This window comes from Terrapene carolina, unplaced genomic scaffold (genome assembly GCF_002925995.2).
Source record: "Terrapene carolina triunguis isolate 2854851 unplaced genomic scaffold, T_m_triunguis-2.0 Scaffold212, whole genome shotgun sequence".
NCBI classification, from domain to species: Eukaryota; Metazoa; Chordata; order Testudines; family Emydidae; genus Terrapene; species Terrapene triunguis.
This window is the reverse complement of record NW_020664563.1, coordinates 8,368,810-8,391,873: the sequence shown is the minus strand read 5'-3', so window position 1 is coordinate 8,391,873 and position 23,064 is coordinate 8,368,810. Positions and strand designations below refer to the sequence as shown.

Genomic DNA, 23,064 nt, shown 5'->3' with positions numbered 1-23,064 from the left:
AATTTAACTGGGAAATTTTGGCCCAGTAGCTGTGGCAGAAACACCTCTTGGCGGTGGTACACGAAGCACCTGACAGCCAAAAGCGTTGCATGACCCCACTATACTGCTTTGAAATGGTATCGACTTGTCAGACATGCCTGACTGAAATCTGTTTATTCACCAGTGAAAGGACCTGCCAGTCAAAGTTGTAAATATCTGTCAGTTACTGAAAGGGTTTTCCCCATAAGCAAATGAGTTTTTTTTCATCAGCTCTGCAAATGAGTCCTGAAAGTTCCATGTTCATTAAACTTCCATTCAGAATTACAGAAATCCACAATTAAGGTAAACGCAACAGCCATTACTCTGCCTCTAGCTCCTGCTAATCAACCCCCCATATTAAGGGCTTAAAGAATTCCTTTATCTACTTCATTTGCACAGTTAGTTTGTGGAGTTGAGAAACTATAGCTTGTGTGGCTTTGGTTTTGTGCATCTGTCTTCTATATAAGTGTGGTCTCCGATCCTTAACTTTTGCTCCACCAGTGAATAGGTGTGTAGCTATACGTCTGTGCTATACTTCACAGTGCTCTTATCATGTCAGTTTCTGAATCCTGAATAGTTGTCTTGAATGTGGCCCCCTGTTGAGGAAGAGCTATAAAAGCCTGTCTCTTATCCGTGACAAGGGCATGGTCTTGAGGCAGAGGTATTATAAGGTATTAATGTAGAGGCAGGGAGGTGCACTTCAGTCTAAATCAGGGGTCTCAAACACACGGCCCGTGGAGTTATTTCCTGTGGCCCACCATAGGCGCCGACTCCACCTGCCCCCTGCCTTCCCTCCTTCCCCCAAGCGCGCTGCGTCCCTACTCCTCTGCCTACCTCCCAGCACTTCCTGTTGCTGAACAGCTGTTTGGTGGCATTTCTAGAAGGGAGGGGGGAGGAGCAGGGACGCAGTGTGCTCAGGTGAGGAGGCAAAGAAGAGGCGGAGCCAGGGAGGGGATTTGGAGGAGTTGGAATAGGGCAGTGGCTCTCAAACTTTTTTATTGGTGACCCGTTTCACATAGCAAGCCTCTGAGTGTGACCTCCCTTATACATTAAAAATCCTTTTTTAAAAATATATTTAACAACATTATAAATGCTGGAGGCAAAGCTGGGTTTGGGGTGGAGGCTGACCGCTTGCGACCCCCTGAGGGGTCCCGACCCCCAGTTTGAGAACCCTTGGAATAGGGGCAGGGAGGGGTCGAAGTTGGGGCGGGGAAGGGTTGGGAAGAGGCAGGGCCTCATGGACTAGACGAGCAGTCTGAGGTATGAAGTTCAGCATATATGATTCTTTGCTGTGAGTAGCTGGGAAGAATGTTTGTTAAAAGTGGCAACGTATTTTGTATGAATAGTTACTTTAAAAAGTTCCTGCCATTACAGCTATGTTGATAGACTGTTAGTGTAGATCATCATCAGTGTTACTGACTACATAAGGAATAGTTACAGGTGTTTATATTTTATTAAAACCCCTCTTCGCATTAGTTTTTAAAAAGTTAATACATTGACTTTTAATAGCATACTATATTATCTTCATTTTTTACTATACTTTTGTATCGTCGTATGAAGAGGTTTCAGTGATGCAGCCCTTGGGCCAATGTACTAGTCCTCATGTGGCCCTTGTGGTGATTTGAGTTTGAGATCCCTGGTCTAAATGCTACCGTAACATGTTAGGGGTGCTCTGTACATGTATATATGTAAATAGTTTACAGATAAGGTGCCAGTAGATAGCACTCAAGGTTATGTAGCATAGTTCCTGGGTTTTGTTGGACCGATTAAAACATGCACTGTAAATGGCTTCTCCTACGCAACTCATTAAATCAGCTCTTGACACTATAGGCCTATCAATGGCTGACTGTAAGGTACTTAAGTTAGATGATCTGCTAGTTTCTGGAATCACCAGTGCAGAGAGGTGTGTTGGTTGCATGTGAGATTGTGTCCTAGTTCTCAGTGGGTCTGGGGCAGAATGAAGGGTGTTCTATATGGATTCTCTAAACCAGGATCTGAATGCCTGTGCCTTTCCATACTGTCTAATATTCAGTATCTTTCCCTGAAGTGGAGTTTCAACAGGGAAAGACCAAGTGGCTGACTATGGTTTTGTTTTTGTATTATGAGCATGTTGTAATTTTGAGTCTCCTCCCCTTCCCCCCCCCCCCCCAAAAACAAACAAAATAAAAAAAAAATTGATGAGATCTTAACTCTATAAGCCCAGGTTCAGGCAGCTTCATGTTACTGAAACTCTTAGGCTATTGAATGATTTTATTTCTCTGAGGTGCTGGGCTCTTGTCTTTATGGTGTAAAACTTGCGTAGACTGTAGGTGAGAAAAGGCTAGCAGACCCCTTGGTTCATCCCTTGCTGCTACTCTTCCATGGGAGTTGGGGTCTGAGAGAGCACCCCTCTCTGAGAGGAGGAGATGGCCTGGCTGCAGTGCTGTCTGTACGTGGAAAGGCTGGGACCCGGTGTCCTCAAGCAGGCTCCACAGGTGGCCCAGTAGTCCAGGGAGAAAAAGCTGCCAAACTACTACATTTCCCTTCCCTGCTGCTGCTTTTCCAGGGCAGCCTCTTCCTCTTGCTTATTGGACCTCAGTTCTCGGCTCCAGTCCCTACCCCCTAAAATTCATCTCCTTCTGCAGCCTCTGGCTTCCTTCATCTCACTCCCTCGACCCTGAAGTGAGGTGCTGATGCTGCTAGTGGCGAAGAGGAAGGCTGAGAGAGGTGCAGAGCAAAGAGGAGCCAGCTCTCGAGCCTGCCGCTTGCGCTCTGCCCCCGAAGCACAGAGGTAGGTCGGAAAGAGCTGCTCAGAGGAAGGACAAAGGCACAGATGAGCTGCCTGGAAACAGGTGAGAGTTGTTCTAGGAGCATATTGCATCTAGAGAAAACAATCTGCAGCCAGAAGCTGGGAGAACCCTGCTCCCAGGAGGGGCCTTGTGGCTTGCGCAGAGGAGCTATGCGCACTCTGCAGCCAGAAAAAGCCTGCTGGTGTGTATTTGAGGAAAGGTAGCAAAGAGATCAGGTGTTTTAGTGCTTGGCCGAGACTCACGGGTAGAAGACGTGCCCGACAGAATACGCTGCATCCTTGGTCCAGTCAGTGGCCGAGTTCACCTCTCACACTTGGAATGTTAAGTGCTTTAACCTGGTAGGTTTAGTTATAGAAGCACCAGATCTCCAGCTAAAGGAGCAGATTCCAAAGGCATTGCTGGAACTCCCTGGGGTAATGAGACTTATGTTGTAGTGCAGCCGCAGCAGTGCTGTCCCAATGTGGCTTGTATTACTGTCAGACTGTGCTATAGTCCACATGGATATAAACACACTGGAGCGAAAACAACTGAACTTTGTCAAAAGCTGATCACCTGAGAACTCTGCAGAAGGGGAACAGAAGCTTGCAAAGATGGACACAGAGTGTCGCAAGCTGTTGTACCACCGCAGCCAGAAGCCATTTACTTGCACGAGTATCTTTGGCTCAGTCTATTCACAGACTTTCCAATAGGTAGAGTCCAGAATCACTGCAGTTTGCCACCTAGGCTCACAGGAAGTTACAGGAGTAAGTGGGGGGATACTGTTTGCCAGAATCATGGAAAAGACAATAGGTGGAGGATGGAGGGTTACATAATGGAGGTTCTGGGTTATATAATGTATATATGTGTTTGCATAGTAGCTCTCCATCTCTTTAATCATCTATTCTCCACCGTCTGTCTCTTCCATGACTGTGGCAAACCAACTTCTGATCCCTCACTTCCATAACCTGGTCCCTGGCTTGACTTGCCCTCTAAGGGCAGGTTACAAGTGGTGAACTCCACCAAGTGACTTATGCTGTTTTGCTAGCCCCACTATGGTGAGGATCTTAAAGCACTTAAGTCTCAGCTTCCTATGAGACACGTGTACCCATTTTACAGGAGGGAAGGCTCAAGACTACATTCAACATTTTCACACTGGCCACTGATTTTTGGGTGCCCAGCCTGAGAACTTTGTAGGCCTGATTTTTAGAAGTGCTGGGCACTCAAACTCCAGGGTGAGGTGAGGATGTGCAGCTCCTTTGAAAATCAGCCCCAATCTCAAGTTGAGCACCTATAATCAGTGGCCACTGTTCAAAGTGTTGACTGTAACTTATCTAACAGCAGTGGCTGAGCTAGGATTAGAAGCCAGATCTCCTGAGGCTAGGTCTACACTACAGCAGGGGGTCGACCTAAGATACGCAACTTCAGCTACGTGAATAGCGTAGCTGAAGTGGCGTATTTTAGGTCGACTTACCTAGCTGTGAGAACGGCGGCAAGTCGACCGCTGCCGTGCCGCCGTCGACTCCGCTACCACCTCTTGCCGCGGTGGATTTCCGGAGTCGACGGTACAGCCATCAGGGATCGATTTTATCGCATCTTCACTAGACGCGGTAAGTCGATCCCTGATAGACCGATTGCTACCCGCCGGATCGGCGGGTAGTGAAGACGTGCCCTGAGTCCCATTCCTAGGCCTTCTTCTTTCACTGGTTAAGGAGGGTATAAGAACAAGCAAGTCCTGGGCCCAGTTTTCAGGGCAGGGCCTTCATATCACTTGCATGTGCAAACAGTGGCGCTTCAGGGGCAGCAGCTATGTTTCTGGAGTTCAAATAGATGCAGGTGGAGGCCCTAGTTTTGTAGGGGTGGCCTTTGGGTGAGGAAGAGTTGACTTCCATTTCACTTGTGGGCTGCGAAGAAGAATTGGTTAATCCAGCCTAGGAGTGTGGGCAACAGATGAGGAGGCTGTATATTAGGAAAAATTCCTCAGGTGCTGGCCAAAGGCTATTTTCCCTCTGATTCAGTGTTTTCTGCGAGGCTCTCTGCTGCTGAGCACTTTCCCGCTTGCTGTGGGAGAGTGGGCTTGATAGAACCAGGGGCTATGCTGCCCTATCACTTCAGCAAGCCATTTTCCTCCCAGCTGTGGGAGGGGAGAGTGCTGCCCCAGCAAGACTGCTGCTGTGTTCTCTGCAGAGGCTGTCAGGCTGCACAAGGAACAGAGGACTCTTGGTTCAGAACGGCCTTTTCAGGCTTGATGCCTATAAGAAGGGGCTCAAAATGGCCATCAAAAGGTCACCTCTCCTGCCTCTGAATCCCTAGGAGGGAGAAATCAAATGGGAATTTGGGGAGACCAAAGATGTTACCATCTGAGTAGTTATCAGTTCTGCTCTGTGACTGAGGGTGGTGGGGAGAAACCAAGTGGGTCCTGAGCTTAGATGGGGGGAGGACCGATAAATGAAAGACTGGGACAAGATGGCCCAGGGCCAGCTCCAGCCACAGGAGAGCTTGTGTTTGAATGGCATGTTACTAATGTGTGTAAAGAATAGATTGAATGAATATAACAGACTAGTCAGTTCCAAAAAAGACAACAGTGAGTATTAAACCATTTAATTTTCAAACCACTCACATGCATAATGTTCTTTTACAGTGTTAAAAGAAAGAAGAAAATGCAATTTGTTTTTAATACAAACAGAATTTCAAGTATACATTTATAGAATTTTCAAAGGTTCCTAACCAAGTTGCTACGTTTTCATTCACATTGTTCTTAAAGCTGTTTGAGAGCTTTTTCTAAACTGATTTAAATGTTTTGTACAATTGTTTATCTTCCCCCTTTATGTCTTAAACCCTGGTCCTCTTGCTTCCCTTCCCTATCAGCACCATCAACAATCAGTGTGGGCTAGCAGCCACACACCAGCTGGCCCTCACTAAGTGCTGGTGTGTGCCTGAGTCACAGAGAGGAAAGGAAGGTTAGAGGACCAGCTTGGGCGAAGCTTGTACAATCATTTAAGACCAGTTCTGATCTTCACAAATTACACATAGCAGGGCCCCACTTCAACCTACTGCAGACTCAGTGTGAACGTCACCTTTTTAAAATAAGGAATCTAACAATGCCCCACGCCAAAAAAAAAAAAAAGAGAAGTTAGTACAGCATGAAACTTCTTACCTGTGAAAATAGTCTCAAGTGTTAGGACAGGTGTCATACACCAGCTTCAGATTCATAGGTCAACATTTTAAAGAGATGTCCCAATTGTTATATTTTTGGTTACTCTAAACACCAGGCAACAGCAGGGTCCATGTGAGACGAGAATAACATTTGGACTTTAAAACCATAGAACTGAGTAGGGCCCCATCTACACTAAAAAAACCCAGTAACAGCTCTGTTGTGGCTCAGTCCTGTTATAACAGAGTTAAGCCTGGGGTGTGTTGATGGTCCATCTGCTGTACTTAGGGTGACCAGATGTCCCGATTTTATAGGGACAGTCCCGATTTTTGGGTCTTTTTCTTATATAGGTTATTAACCCCTGTCCTGATTTTTCACATTTGCTGTCTGGTCACCCTAGCTGTACTATAACTGGTGTAACTTCTGGCCTATTATAAATGGGTGTTAAACACGCTCTACAGTGGAGGGCACTTTTTTTAGGCCCACTTATATATAAAAGCATTCACACAGATCGATTTGTGCCCGTTCGGAGAACGCTCTCGCCATGCTGAGCTACAGCCACGGTTGCCGGGGTGGGTAATCCCCTGGTTTTTTTTAGTGTAGCCTGGGCCGCGATCTTGCACAAGGAGGGGATGCTGAGGTAGGAGGTAGAGCTGCATTTGCTTATGAGGCTGCAGCAGGCAATGGCAGCAGCCAAAGGTTTAGCAACATCACTCCCTCCAAAACTCTCTTGCTAAAACAATCCAGCTGCATGTACAAGTGGCTACAAAGCCAGCAACAGCTACACCCATCTTAAGATTTAAAGTGCATTTCTTCAGACATGGGGTTTTTCTTCCTTAACGTAACCTAGGTAAAGTGCTGTTCTCATTGGAAAAGGGACTTTGTAAAAATGGCACCTTTTTACTTAGCGGGTCTGTTTCTCCCCTGTGTCTTCGGAGTCAGATCTGCTGCCTAGTGACTAAAATAAGGTATTTATTGCTTTTCACACCTGTCAGCTCTGCAGTAGAGAGAGGGAGCTGGATTCTTCCCCTAGGGTAATAGGATTAACTCAGTTCCAACCGCAGGAAGTTAAGCCCACAGTGTTACAGGTCTAACACTGGCCTTTGGCCTTCATTATTAGAGCATGAACAAGCCAGAAAGCACCCAGCTTTACTTTCAGAACCGAAAGGTAGTTTGTAGGGCTGGCTGTTAGAAAAAAGATCTTACTTGTAAACCAAAGCTGGAGGTGGGGAGAATGAACACACAACCCCAGATGCCATTTTCACAGAGTCACTTAACAGAGCAGACCTGCATTTTAAAAACACAGGTGGGGCAAAATTAAATCTGTGTCCTACATCAGTAGTTCTCAACCTGTGGGCTGTGGACCCCTGGGGTGGGGGGAAAGGGGCACAGACTATGTCTAGGGTCTACAAAAGACTTTGAACAGCATTAAACTACATGTATAGATAACAGATTCCCCAAGGCGGTCTACATTTCCAGTTGGAATTTTGTAGGGGTCTGCAAATGAAAAAAGGTTGAGAACCACTGTTCTACATAAAAGCTTTGTACATAGCAACATGTGTAGGCATGGCAACCTCAGCACTCAGCTAGAGGGAGGTAGTTACTGTCCTGTACGTCTTCTGCAGCGTGATGCAACTCAGTGGATGGAGTGATTACTCCAGAAAACCACCACCACAAAAACCTTTTCCTCTGTTGTTTTTCTAAGGACAAAGTTACCCCAGTTCTTTTCTATTGAAAACATATTCAATCCTCCCCCTCTAAGGGGTTTCTGAATTTTAGAAATTGATTGTCAGTTTAGTATATTATGAATCAAATTTGATTAGCAAATAGTAATAAAAAGCCACTTATAGTAAGTTTAAATTACTTTAGTAACTAAATGCTCCATTCTCCTTGGGACCACACCCATTCATCACTATGCATGGGTGGAGATTTCTCAGTCAGAGCTATTCTTCTTCAGTGTTATCATGTGACTGCATAGGACAACATTTGATGCAAGAGGCAATTTTCCTGGACACATTTACAAAGGAAAAAAAGAGCCAGTAGCCCCCCAGCCTGAGGCTCACATTCACAGCCTTGTGTAGAAAAGATGGGGGTGAGGTTGGGAAATGGGAGGTTTGGTCAGGAGGAGGTGGGCAAGAGAGCCCTCCATGGGGACAATTTCAGATCAAATACAGGCTCAGATGCCAAAGGGAGGGGGGGAACGTGGGCCTTGCTTTCACCCTTCCCCCACAAAGCGCTGTTTAGAATAGCTTGCTTTCAATTTCAAGAATAAAAATCGCTACTACCTTGTTTCCTTCTTTTGTCACTCATCTGCCCTCCCCTTATGCACAGCCCAAGGTGAGGAATCACAGTACAACTGGAACACTCAGTGACAGAGCCAACACATCTCATGCTTTAAAAAAGGCTGGGGGCAAGTCCATACGTCTCCATGTTTTCCTCCAAGAGAGAGGTTGATTCGCATACTGCATTGCCACTCTAAAAACCAATCAGCAATTTTACACACAGAAGCATAAAAGAAACAAATTATAATTGAGAAGGAAAAAAACGTCCCCATTCAATTTAAAAACACTTCCCTGATTCAGTTGTCCTGCTGAAGCTGTAGCCCCAGAATCCTTTGCAAGTCATGTGCTGCTAAGGGAGGTTACTCAGTAAAGCCAAAGGGAATGCATCTCTGGTGAGTGGCATTATACGATTAATGCAAAACTCCACTCTCTATGCCATACAGCTGATCTCAGCTCAGACATGCTGCTTTCCTTATAGGCAGAGAACCCCCACGTGAATGTTCCTAATGCTTAGGAAGAACAGAAGTGCATCACACCAAAAATCTAGAGCCACTGTGGCAGATATGAGACAAATTGTGCCCTAAGCCTGTATTTTGAGTGTAACCAGGCAGCACACTACATTAACTGAATTCTACCACTGCATTTTAACAGAGTAATGTAAGTCATCATGAACTTGAGGGTGCTTCAAATTTATATTGCAACAAAACTTGAAAGGATTCTGGGGGGGAAGAGAGAATTCCTCAGCAGAAAGAGAGAGTAGTGGAATGTTTCAAACCTTTTTACAAAATCAGAGCTCAATGAGCATTTCATTGTCAACACTTTGTTAATGTGAAGCTTACGATAATGTCTGGCTTCAAATACAAACTGGACCTGGCTCTTACTGACCACTCCCACCCCGTTAAGTCAGTGTGGTAGGTGTGTTCACATACTGATTTGCATGATATAAAGCTATTAAATAAAAGCTTCACAGTAACCCAGAGAGCTTCCGTATATGTGAAAACCCTAAGGGGTATAGCATCATGGGAGGCACAAATTCCCATTTGTACTGAATGCCCTAGACATCTGGATAAAAACAGGCTCCCCACCCCTCTGCTGGCTTTATGCACCTCACAATGTACAATTTTTACTTAGCAGAACAAAAACTTAGAAACTGCTGAAGTGACCTGATCAGGTTAAAAAATCACTATCAAAAATGGTCTTTGTCCAAGGTAGGTTTTTAAGCTTTTTCAGATTTAATAATTTAAAATTTACTTTCCCCCATTTATACCATTATTTTCTGTATTTCACTACGATTGCCTGAAACTAGACTGGCCCATTTCACTCTTCTCCCCCACCCCCATATCCATTTCACAGTTTCTCATGCCCTATCCAATGGTGGTGTATTTGAAATCCAAACCCAACAGGGATGGTTTAAATAAATACAGTTCCCTGCAATACAAAAATAATGAAAATACTTATTCATGGGGGGGGGGGGTCTGAGTTTTTAAAGATGGGTTTATAGAAACCAAGCTAAATATGGGGCTTGATAAACCTGACAGTGCCCATGGAAAAATAATGTAGAGGCTTGTTTTTTTATTACTGCCTTAGATGACTATTCATGTAATCAGAATATGTAAAATTGAACAAGGAAGTTGCACAGCAGTGTTTAAAGATACCTGAATATGTTTCAAAAGTGTCACTGATATGAATGGGACAGCTCTTGGGAGAGAGCATTGAAATGATAATGCTAATGGTAAATACAGCCTGGTTTATTTGTAAACCAAGGAAAATCAGAGCTGCAGTCTGACACAGGACACAGCAGATTTCTATTGCATGTTTTAGGTAAGAAATGTAATTTCATGATGTACACATCCATTACTGATTATTCAAAAGATAGAGAGCTAAGGCAAGATTTTCAAAGGCACATACGCCACTTGCCCCTAGGGAATTAGTCACATTTTAAAGTGGTGCATGTGCTTGGAAACTCTTTGATAGTCCACTACAATTCACTTTGTCTTCACTTCAGTGCTGACACAATCCTCTCGGTCATTCTCCCATTTAAACTCAGATTATCAACTGCTTATAAATAGAGTCTGTAGCATTTAAATTTCAGAGAAAGGGATTTTTAGTCACTTAAGGAATCTGGATGCTTAACTGCCATTAATTCTAATGCCTCAGGCAGCACTGACAATTTCAGACAGTGATTGAAACACCTCTGAGGACAAACCCTGCTGCACCTGATGCAGCTATACAGCACACATTTTAAAAAGCTTGCCATCACTTCCTGACCTTGGCTAGAAAAATTAAGTGCAGTATTACAGCAACTCCCTGCAGCTGCACTGGTGGCAGCAATGGTATCAGCACTAGTATAGCCAGGGTTCAGGCACCTTGCCCATCATGCATGACACAGTGGCCAAGAGGCCAGAAATGCCTGTGCCAGTGGCTTAACATTGCTGCAGCTGTACATTGCTGGTTGTTGCTGAAAAACAGTACACATATTAGGATAGAGGTACCGCTGGGTGCTCCTAAATGAACCTAGGTTTTTAATTTGCTCCCTCCCTATGCACAACATCTGAAACATGCTAGAGACAAACAGTTCTTTCCCATCAAGCTTTGCAGGTGCATTTCATTCCTATTCTCCCCAATGCTCTTGCTGGCTACCACCAGAAACAGGCAAAGCAACACTTACACTGAAACACCCTCAGAAACAACTGTGGAACTACATGATCTAACTCCTTGTCTTGGCCCAGCTGGCTTCTCTCCCCATGTTTTGTCATTATCATGCCAATGCCACCAAACCAACCTTACTTTCCACCTTATTTCTGTTTACACTTCGCAGACATCCTCTCACTGCTTACCCAATGGCCTGGGTTGGGAAGAATCCGGCATGAGAGCTAGGTGGACACGTCAGTCAGACAGTTCCATTACTTTCGCAGCAAACTGCTAATTTCTCCAATCAGCTTGTGTAAATGCTCAGTGTTTTAAACACTATACACGTTGGTCTGCAACACACTCTTCCCCAGGCGCCAAAACAGGCTCTGCATGCTAAGCAGAGAGATGCAGGTAGCACAGCTCTTAACATGATCCTGGTTTTCCCTTTGAAGGCCATAAGAGTACACATCCCAGTCACCCACCCACCAACTACATAAAACACAAAATTTTAAAACTGGGACTCAAATACGCCCTGCTCACGTTAATAACAGCACGACTGTGTTTGGGATCCATCACCAGTGAAAGGCCACTTCCCATTTGCACAAGGCAACAGGCCTTTGCCAGGTGGGAATTTGTGCCTGCCTGTAGGATTTGTGGACGGCTTAGCAACAGAGATATACTGCAAGAAAAAAAGCGGGCTCATGCGCACCAGCAGCAAACTGAGCCATGCACTGGATTCGCTAAATGAGTCAGTTTGTTATCAGATGAAGTTTTTGCTAATGCTGCTCTAGCAACACACGCTTCCCTCCCTAGCAAGGATTGGACTAGCTTGGCAAAGCCTGACATTCCAGTAGGGGGTGCTGGTCTGAGTCCAATAACTTCTCTTCCCTCTCATCTCCATCCCCGCCCCTGGCCTGACTTGCTATTTCACCATCACTTAACACACAGTCAAGCGGCCTGCACCCTATTTAGTGTATTATTGCTTTATAAAAGCAGAACTAGGTGCCCATCCCAAACGCTGGGCTCCCTGGCCTAATTTAATTTCATAAAGTTTAAAGGCTCCTTTTCCTAATGTGAAATAATTACCTACCAGTGGATAAAACACAACAAACCACAAAACAGCTCCAGCCTGAACTCCCCCACAGCTGGAGTTGGGGAATGGAGAGGAGGGGGAGAGGGAGAGGCAGACCTTGTACTGTGCCCTGAAGGTTAACAGATCTGGACTCTGGCAGGCTGGGGGAGCGTGAATTTAAAATTAGGCCTCCTCCCAGAGAGCCCCATACTAGCAAGTCCCTGCCCAGCTAGAGCAGTGGTTCTCAAACTTTTGTACTGGTGACCCCTCTCATATAGCAAGCCTCTGAGTGCGACCCTCTTTATCAGTTAAAAACACTTTTTAATATATTTAACACCATTATAAATGCTGGAGGCAAAGCGGGGTTTGGGGTGGAGGCTGACAGCTTGCGACCCCCCATGTAATAACCTCACGACCCCCTGAGGAGGTCCCTACCCCCAGTTTGAAAACCCCTGATCCAGAGGAAGGGGGTTTGGCTCACTGTGCTCTCAGCTGTGGCCCTATGGCGTGAAGAGAGAGGTGGTCTCTCAGACAGGACTTCACTGTGCCATCTGCACAATTTAGGCTGGGACAATCAGCCTTAGTGAATGGCTGGCCAGCTGTGCCCTGAGCTTTTTACAATGAGAGTCACCAATGCCAGCAGCTCTGCCTTAATGACTTTTCTGGTCTGGGGGTGGGTGAGTTCAATATTTATTCCTGCTTCAACTGCCTTGAAAGGGGACATACATGAGCTGTGATACATGGATTCAAGGATGGTACCTAGATTCTTGGTTACTGTAGTGGCTGCCATAAGTGCTTGTAGTGCGTTGTCCCCTGAAATGCTATTCTATCATTTCCTACATATCTGATTTGCTGTGAATATCACCACAAATATCCATAGGCATCCGATAGCAAGAGGACCTAGGGAGAAATTATTGTTCGTCTCTCCTTAGTGGCAGAAACATACAAATTGCTGAGCTACAACAGGGCTTTAGCCCTCTCTACAGAGAGACCAATAGGCCCTGCACTGAAAGTGCATACATAGAGCTATATTTTTTTCACACACACACACACACACACAGACACACACACACACTCACACACAGCTCTAAAGTTACACCAACAATGTGTGTGGATGTGCAAATAGGTAAAGGCTCAGGCAAACATACAAGGGAACATAAAATGGGTAACTGTGCAGTTACTTGTGTGTGCAAAAGCAAATTTTACTGGCATACCATAAGGGCTTTTTAGAAACATTTAGGCTTGGTCTACACTAAACCCCCAAATCGAACTAAGGTACGCAACTTCAGCTACGTGAATAACGTAGCTGAAGTTCGAAGTACCTTAGTTCAAACTTACCTCGGTCCACACGCGGCAGGCAGGCTCCCCCGTCGACTCCGCGGTACTCCTCTCATCTAGCTGGAGTACCGCAGTCGACGGCGAGCACTTCCTGGTTCGACTTATCGCGTCCAGACAAGACGCGATAAGTCGAACCCAGAACTTCGATTGCCAGCCGCCGAACTAGCGGCTGGGTGTAGACATACCCTTAGACTTAAAAATGGATGTGGACACTTGAAATGGAAGCCCTGGAACAATGAGACCACCAGGCCCATTAAGGATTTGTAAATGGAACTCTCCAGCCATTTTCTCCTTCACCGATGTCTAAATGGTAGTGGGTAGAGCAGCCCATTTCACCATGTGGAAACTGAACCATTTGACTATATATAATACAGTGACTGGCATTTGGGGCCGATCCTGAATGACTACCGTCTTGCTAAAAGTGGATTTTGGTCATCATTTGCAATGATCACTGTAAAAGACTAATTAAAATGTCTTTTTCTGGGGTTGAGTTCTGTGATGACCCTGCTCTGGTCCCTCTAGTAATTCCATTCTAACAGCATCTCTGGTCAGTTTTTAGGTACCCGCCTCCTGATTAAGCTGAACACCTACAATGGCTTTAATTTCAACCACTGCACTGGAGCAATGGAAACCCTCATGCAAAAAGGGTTTCAAAGAGATTTAATAATTAGAAGACAGAGTTTAGTATCTGCCCATGGTGAGAAGTGCTTTTCTACTCTGAAGCTTTCAAATAACTGGGCTGGGTCCAGTTCTCGTTGAAAAATAGCAGTTTTCTGATCAGTCTGGGACTCTGTGGTAGAGAAACCAACACAGAGGGCTTCACCAAGCTCCATGAAATCCATGCTGGTGGCCAGACAATTCATCCAACAGGCTTGGCTGCGGAACCAACCAACAAGACATGTTCGCTCCTGATGACCAAGGTAGCAGAATCTGTAGTCAGCCATCTACACTGGAGAGACACACTAAAGCCAAAGCACTCATGCAAGAAGGTGGCCAGTCACAATGAAAACTTTAGAGGAAAAGCTAATTGCCATATTAAATGTTAGGCCATAGTCAGCAAGCTTCAGTACTTGATGTCCCCACTCCGTCTCTGGTATATGCTGGCTCTCCTCACACACAGCTGCAGTCCCTTAACCTCTCTCCCCACATTTTATAACATGCCCCTTACTTGTAACACTATCAGCCTGCCCTAGAGACCCACCTAGAGAAGGGCACTAAACGATATTAACTATAAACAGAAAGTGCAAAAAAGTCATTGTACTGGAAAAAAGTCTGTAGTTTTTGCAGCCAAATTTCCAGGACAAGCATTAAAGCTGTAAAACAACGTGGCACATTCACACTAAATGATTTTATGCAATCAAGATGGTCACAGCTGATGTGGACGCAGTGCCATAAACATGCATTTACAAACATTAAATAGCCAGACCGCCCACCAAAACCTTTGCCTGGAGTATCTTTACTAAGCCCCTGTGCAATCAGGATGGGGGTTTATAGCTGATTTAGATTAGTGTAATTTTAAATTTATTCTGCCTGTTTCCAAGAAAAAAAAGGGCTATTTTCTTGTTAATAAAAGTGACATGATTTAAAACTATTTTAGCACAAATACAAATAGAAGTACCATGTACACCTTAAATATTTGTCCATTTGTTCAACGATTCTTTTCTGCCCCACTGGGATATTTGTTCTTTGGTGTGTGTCCTCCCAGGCTCCTATATTATTTCCCTTTAACTGGTTTATTACAGTGGCTCCTGCTAAAGACAACTGCACTTAGGGGTTCACTAGTGCAGTGGTTCTCAACCTGTGGTCCGTGAACTACGTCCAAGGGCTCTGCAAAAGACTTGGCCTGAAATCTGACTGAACAGAATTCAACATACATTCAGACAATAGATTTCCAAAGGGGTCTGCACCTCCATTTAAAATTTTGTAGGGGGTCTGCAAATGAAAAAAGGTTGAGAACCACTGCACTAATATGTCCATTATAACCTCAGAAGGGACTCAGGCTGACTGCAAGCTGAGGTTTACTATGGGAAGCCTTGGCCTAATGGAATTTTTTCCTCACAAAACTGACGTCTGACAAAGCTCCTTGGGGCAGGGACTATGTCTTCCTATGTGTTTGTACAGTGTCTAGCACAATGGAACAACCAGTCCTCACAGAATAGTACCCAGCGGTCACAGTCAGAAACTGGTTAACTTAAATATTTTTGTATTTGCCAGATATGAACAGGAGAGCCTTCCCCTACTCTTCACTGTCTATTAGGAGTCTCTGGAATCAGTAAATGCAAACTGGACTGTACCTAGCTGGCCTGAAACACCCCATCTTGCTAACAGGCATTGATTATATTGGGGAATGCACAGTGAGTTCTGCTAACTCACAGAGGTAGGTGGCTCATTACCCCACTGGATACAAGGGGAGAGGGAGTAGCTTTCTAGAAGAAGGCAATCTAGGGTATGGGCTGAGTAATGCAGCAGGAGGAACACTGAACAGCCAAGCATGGAGAGAAGTTTTGAGCTATGTATGTTATAGTTAATTTCTGTGGTAATAAAACAGAACCCTGTGAGGGGAGTGAGTTTGGACTCTATACCGTGTGTGGACTGTTTTTGTGAGCAGACTGGGAAAGATACCTGCTCACATAGACCAAACACCATTCTGTATTCATTCCCCTCTGCCCCCCACTTCCATTGAAGTGGTACAAGTATAGTGAGATCAGAGGGCTCTCTCTCCAGTGATAACTATCAGTTGGGAGCCTGAATTCCCAGTCCTACCAAGTAAAAACATGTCTAAATTACAGTGATGAATGACCTACTATTGCAAAAAGAGTACACATTTCAGAATATGCTCCATAATTATCTGAATACAACAAAACCTAGCTGGCATGGCTAACAGAAAAGCCATGCCAGCACCATCCAGTTTCTTGGATCAATGTATTCTTAACAATTAACTCTCTGATTCACCAGCTAGAGACTTAGGGCTTTGTCTATACACTGCCACAATGTGCACTAGAGGGGTGTGAATTCTAAAGCACACCAAAGGTGTTGTCCGCTAAGTGGCCTGCATGGGCCCTGCAGGCATGCACTCAAAGTACCCTAGTCCACCTTAACATAGTACTGCTTGTAATTATAAATAATTATTCCTTTCCATGGTGGTGCACTTTAGAATTCACTCTCCTCTACTGTGCATGGCTGCACCATGTAAACCAGCACTTAGCTTTAGCAGGGAACCGGATACAAATGCTGCAATACTTCTCATAGGACCCATCTGCATTACAGATTAAATAGTCAGGGGAACAGTCACATTATAGTGCAGACAATGCTTTACCTGTGTTCCATACCAGGCTAAAGCCCTGACTCAGCTGTACTGGTGGCATAGGTGGTCTCTTAAGGACTGTTACAGGCTAAGAATGCACACGTATGCGACTGCTGTTTTATACTCAAGGTAGGTTAATAACCACTTCTCTGCAATCTAACAGTCATTTCATTATTGGCCAATCACAGCGGCAGTAACTAATGTTCTACTGTGGCTACAAGAGAGTCAAAATGATTCGACAGACGCAATTTGCTTTGCTAATGTCATTGCTTGTCAGCGCTCCCTTTCCCCTCATGCCAAGCAGGGATTTGTCAATAGCCAGTAGACCTAAAGGGTGCTGCTAGCAGATGCAAAAGAAAAGCAGCTCATTTCAATGCACAAAAGAACTAGCAAATAGGCGAAGCTATAATACCGAGAGCCATCAGCCCCGATGCCAACTCTCTGATCTCATTTTGAGAGCTCTCTGCTCAGCCACCACAATAAGATACGTGCCTCTTCTGAAGTGGCTGTGAAACCCTCTTTAGGGACTGTCAGCTGCCGGGGGTGTGGATTGTAATGGGGTAATCTGTCCCATCTAATTAGATACTAACCGTACAAGCCACACTTTGAAAAACTCTGAGACACTAGGGAAGATACCAGAGAAACCAGTAAAAGATTCAAAAGGAGAAAGCTTGTTTCTCCAAAAATATAAATATTTAACTATTTTGGAAGAGAAAAATACAATTTAGAAATTTCTTTTTTTAATCCATAATCCATTCTCTTCCCCACCCAGTCTCAAAGGTTTCAAGGTTCAAATTCCTAAGAGATTCCCCAACGCTGGGTCTCAAGTCAGAAATATGGATGTAAATAAGACATCTAAGAACTGCTCAGAATCATCCCCTACAAGTGCCCTTCTGCTGCCAAGATGTGTCATCTAGCAAGCTGTAGTTCGTGACCAGATTAAAACTAAAGTTCGATTAGACTACTTCAGCCCAACTTAATATTGAAAGGTTTATACATCCCTAATGATAGCTGGAGTAAGAAAAATTCTGCTTTCTTCACCCAAAGCTTCTTTTCTCCCCACCATAACGTATTTATCCATTGCAACCATTCCCAGGGCATACAAGATACCAAAGCGCTGGATGGTGATATTGATGATACAGCCGAATCACAGACTGACTGACTTTTATGAACAAGAACAAAATAAATTAAAGGAAACAGTAGTAACTTCTTCACAGTTTGGAGGAGGAGAACACAGCAAGAAACCTGAAATCTTAGAATCCCCAGGAATAGGAAGTAAAATAAAGCAATGAAGATTCTGGCTAGGAATATTTTGAGTTTACATCAGAAGTTAAGACTGAAGATTCACGCCAGAAGCAGAGATCTTACCTGCCATGGAGAAATGGTACAAAGCACATCAGACTCTTTTCTGTCAATGGGCCAAATTCTGGTCCCATCAAAGTCAATGGCAAGATTTCCAGTGACTTCAATGGGACCAGATTCAGCACAATTACACTAAAACAATAGGTCCCAGCCATTCTCCCTCAGTAATATTCAGGGATAAGAAGATTCTTGTGAAGCTAATTCAAGCCTTGGTATGGAAGACATACATTCCCAGTCAGACTCCCACTCAACCATGCAAATTTCACTGCCTAGTCCTCTAGATCAGAGATTGCCAAACATTTTTGCTGAGTCCCCCTTTGTCGATTCATGTCCCATGCTCATCCCTCCATAACTGTGAGGAGGGAGAGTATCAGGGAAGAGGGGGGCTCAGTAGTCACAGGGGAACTGGGGTGGCTGGCTCCCATGGGGGGGCTGGAGGAGGCCCTGCTGGGCGGAGCAGGGTATCATTATTGCCAGGGTGCAGCCTTTTGCTCCCTGCTCGCAGAATCCCTGCCGGCCTCCACAGCAGAGGAGGGTAACTGCTGGCTGCTGCAGTGGAGGAGCGAGATGGGCAGGGAGCCTGGTCTTGGCTGCACAGAGCCCCAAATGCTTCCCCTGCTGAACAGACCCCCGCCCCCGCCCCTGGCCTTTGAGCATGGCCCCATCATGTCCTCGCACCCCCATTAATCTTATGGTGTCCCTCCCTGGGGGACATGCCTCACAGTTTGGGAAACTTTGCTCTAGACCGTCTGTCCTTTTCTAGCTAACATCTGTAATACTTCAAATCCACCTTCCCAAACTCCAGGCTCTGTATCTCCCATTATGCTTGTCAAAAAGCTACATTTTCAAAGACAGCCTTTTTAGTATGCACTTTGTTGCTCATTCATGTGCAACAATGTGCCAAGGTAACTAGAGATGGGAGGACTCTTCTGTCCAAAATCTATCACCCACTTGAAATGGGTTGTTCCCCCTCCCGCCCCAGATTTACAACAATTTGAGGTTCCAGTTCCCCTGGCTGTGGCACAACATGAGCTCTGGACTGCTGCCTTTTTAAAACCAACATATTCTATTCCCCAAACAGCCCTAAAAGGCCTGACACGGATTGTGTTCAAACAACAGCCTGTAGTGTTTGCATAGTACTAGCTTCCATTTGGTTACAAATATATATATATTTTTTATATAAAAATTTCCCTTGAATGACAATGGCTTAAATAATAAACATTTTTTGCTAGCTCTAGAGTCTTCCCTTGATGATCTTAAAGCGCTTTACAACCATCAATGAGTTATGCCTCACATCATGTATTCCACCCCAATGAGTATCATTATTTCCATTTCAATGAAGGGAAACTCAGGCACAGAGACTTGCCCAACAACACATAGCCCATCAGTAGCAGAGCTGTTCAAAGAGCCCAGATTTTCTGACTTCAGATCCCAAGCATTAGCCACTATAGATCATCCTCTCATGAAAGAGAGAATTAAGGGAAATATTTTTCTCTGACAAACTTGAATTACACAAAACCCCAAACTAAAAGCACAAACAATTTGAGGTTCCACAAAGCAGCATTCCTTTGGCTTCTCCTATCCCCAAAATATTTCCGCAAGAGCAAGCAAAGCAGTTAGCAGCCCTGAAAATGGAAATCATCTGCGTGTTCTAATCACACCTCTAAATTAGTCAGGCACCATTGTGTGCAAAACAGCAGATTTTTATAAAGTTTAACTAATAGGTTTTCTGGGTGCTAATTTTTGCTGTTAATTAAAATGCATGACTCAAAGTATCCATCTTATGGGCTAATTTGCGCTAAGTAAACTGCATCTTCCAGATCATTTTCATTTGTTCATCAGCTTCTGCAGTGGCACATAAAAGTTAAGGCCCAAATCCTCCAAATGGATCTGTATGGACAAATCCCGATTAAAGTCAAAGGGGTTCCACACAAGTGTAAGGGTCTGTTCTCTTAGTTCATTTGCAGGATTGGGGCCACATTTTTAAATGAATTTATTACTGGTGAAAGTTGTGGCACTGACAGCACTGGAAAGTGAGGTCATGTGGGTGTCACAGGATAGATACAGAACAGGCAGTAGGAGAGAGCTTTTCACAGTCAATTTGTTTCAACCCTGGTCTGGAAGGACCATATGTGGGGTTACACATATCCTGGCTCTATGCTCATTCAATCCATGGTCTCTCTGCTAAGACTTTCGGAAAGACTGCCAATTAGTTCCAAAAGGAATTTCCTGCACTGAATAACTGTCAGATGGTAACAAAGTTTAGTCACTACCCGTCTTAGTGGGATTTAAACTAGTGATCTAGAAGTGAAATTATCCATATTCCATTTCTATTTCATCATCCAGGCCTTTGAAAACTGAATTCTACGGAAGGTGACTTGAAAAATTTACCAACGACCTGACTAGCCAGAGGACTAAACATACTGATCAGAGTATGAAAAATGATCAGTGGGTGCCCAACAGGGAACTCCATGGGCAATAACCTGATGAGAAGCCCAGAGACTGATACGAAAGATAAGTAGGGGCTGCCCCCCTAGCTCAACTGCTTGAATTCTTATCAGGTTGCTATCCCTGGATACTGGTAGAAGGCTCTATCTTTGTATCAGCCTCTGGCTAGAGATACAAATAAATGTTGTACAGCCATCCACCCTTCTCTAGCAGTCTGTGGGAAAAGAGAAGCAGCTCTCTTTTCCCTTCCTGCAACCCCAGAGCCTCCTGGCTACTGGAAGAGTGTGGGGAAGAGTTTGCCCTTCCCCAGCCTTCTGGCAAGGAGGACCAAAAGGAGGAGCTTTAGCTTTCCTGAAAAGCAGCAGCACAATATTGAGACGATTCTTGTTTTTTCCACAGCTATTCACAGAAAACCCAGTGGCAGCAGCGAAACTGCCCAGAGTGGCATTAATTTCACACTGCTGCTACTCTGCAAAGCTATGGCCAGCAGTGAAGGGACCAAAGCTTTCTGCAGACTCAGGAAAACGCCTGCATCGGTTCACATTTGGAAGGTTATCTTTGCAACCGTCAAGAACTAGAAACTTATTTTTTTTCCATTACAGAAAAACAATATTCTGCAGAAATTTATGATCCATGTTCCTCTCTTGCCAGGGGCACGTAGGCAAGTGGACTTTTAAGCCCTGGTTCTGAAGCTCTAACAGAAATGTTAATTACAGAAGTATTAATATATTGTACGACAGAGCTCTTCTCTATACATCCCCCTTTAAATCATGGTTGAAATCACAGTTTGGCAAAGGTGAAGAGTTGCAGTTACACACTGAAATGCAAAGCCAGATCCCCAGCCAATCCAGGATATGTCTATACTAGAAAAATATTTCCCTTTTTTTCCCAACATCAATGGAGCTGCAACAAAGGTATGATTGCCAATGTACAACGGCCTAAAGTTTTTATCACTGTGTCATGAAAAGCTGCTCAAAGCAGCTGCACCCTTGCTGAAAAATGAGTAGTTTTTCTATTGTAGGCAAGACACCAGTCATTTCTATTCTCCCATCTTGGCCTCATTTTCACTAGAAAACTGAACCATTAGTGATGATAATTTCAGAAACAGCCCCTTCTGAACTGGTTCTCAAATTGCTAGCATAGATAGCTTTCAGCATTGTTAGAGAAAGCACTAGAGACACCAGGATCTCCACACACACAAATACACACACATACACATTCAGTAAATGTACAGAAAGAGTATTAATGATCCCCACTTCCATACTTTACACCTACCCTAGCTACAAGCTATAAACTTCACCTCAACGAGGCCTGGGCAAGAATATTGGCTCTTTCACATGCAATCAGAAATGGTTGTTTGTACAACGGCAAGTGCTGCACACATACAAAAAATTCTTTCACAAGCTTTATTATTGTTTATTTTTTAGACTAGCCTAGGCTAATAATAAAAAACAATTTCATGGCTCTTGCCAGGCCAATTAAGAGGAGCGAATCAGCAAGCAAGGAGGTGCTGATATGATCCTAGATTACTGGGATCGCCTCTGTTCACAGTATCAATACAGTAAAAACCTGTTCAAGAAACTCACAGCCATGCCATACGAACAAGGCATTCACTATTTCATTTCAGCCCTTCATCGCTTAATCTCGATGGATTTGTTGCCATCGGCTTCGGAGAAATTTTGCTTGTATAGCAGTTACTGCACCTTCACCCTTCTCTTCACAGCAAGCTCAGCAGGGAAACTTTCCCACTATATATGTATATAAATAATTTTATGTTTTACAGTTGGTAGTATTTTAAAAGTTCTATTTTAAACACTTAAAAGTTTGTAGGTAACTAAAAGTATTTTCTGATGCTCTCTAGTGTGAACAGGATAGTTTGGATTTTTTTTGGTAAGTTCAAAAGCTATGACTAAAGCAGCATATTCTGTGCATCCCATATCCCCTCTTGCCTTGATTCTGGAGAAATCCACACTAACAACCACCTCTCTCCTTTCTTCTGTGGCCACTTTCAAACACGCTTAAATTTTCCGGTCCTATTTTGTTTGACCTTCACTAGATCGTTGACTTTTGATGGTCCTGGGGGTGACTGCTTAGAACAGCTTTCACTGTTTTATTCTGCCACTTGACAGGAGGTACGGCATCAATGTCTATGTTTTAAATACAGTAGAACCTCAGAGTTATGAACACCTCAGGAATGGAGGCTCTTCGTAACTCTGAAATTTTCATAACTCTGAACAAAAAATTATGGCTGTTCTTTCAGAAGTTTACAACTGAACATTGACTTAATATAGCTTTGAAACTCTACTAGGCAGAAAAAAAATGCTGCTTTCCCTTTATTATTTTAGTAGTTTACATTTACCACAGTACTGTATTTGCTTTTACTTTTGTCTTTGCTGCTGCTTGATTGCGTACGTCTGGTTCCAAATTAGGTGTGTGGTTGACTGATCAATTCGTAACTCTGGTGTTCATAACTCTGATGTTCTACTGTAATCAACAGAACTGTACTCTGCAACTATCCTACCTCAGAACATCCCCAAAGCTTCCCTCTGAGAGAGCATCCTCATTGCAGTCTATCATGGCACCACCGGATTCAAACTGCCTATTCCAATTCGCCTCCCCTAAATTGCACACACAGAACCACACTACCACAGCCTTCGCTAGCTGGGAAAGAGGTGGAGAAGGCAGCGTGA

General features: G+C 44.2%; 1 long non-coding RNA gene across 1 annotated transcript; it reads left to right on the top strand.

Moving 5' to 3' along the window:
* Positions 1-1,866: 1,866 nt before the first annotated feature.
* Positions 1,867-20,988, top strand: LOC112107364. The gene is made up of 3 exons (XR_002908165.2): positions 1,867-2,788; positions 15,475-15,637; positions 20,774-20,988. It is a non-coding gene; the product is annotated as an uncharacterized LOC112107364 (long non-coding RNA).
* The last annotated feature ends 2,076 nt before the right edge of the window (positions 20,989-23,064 follow it).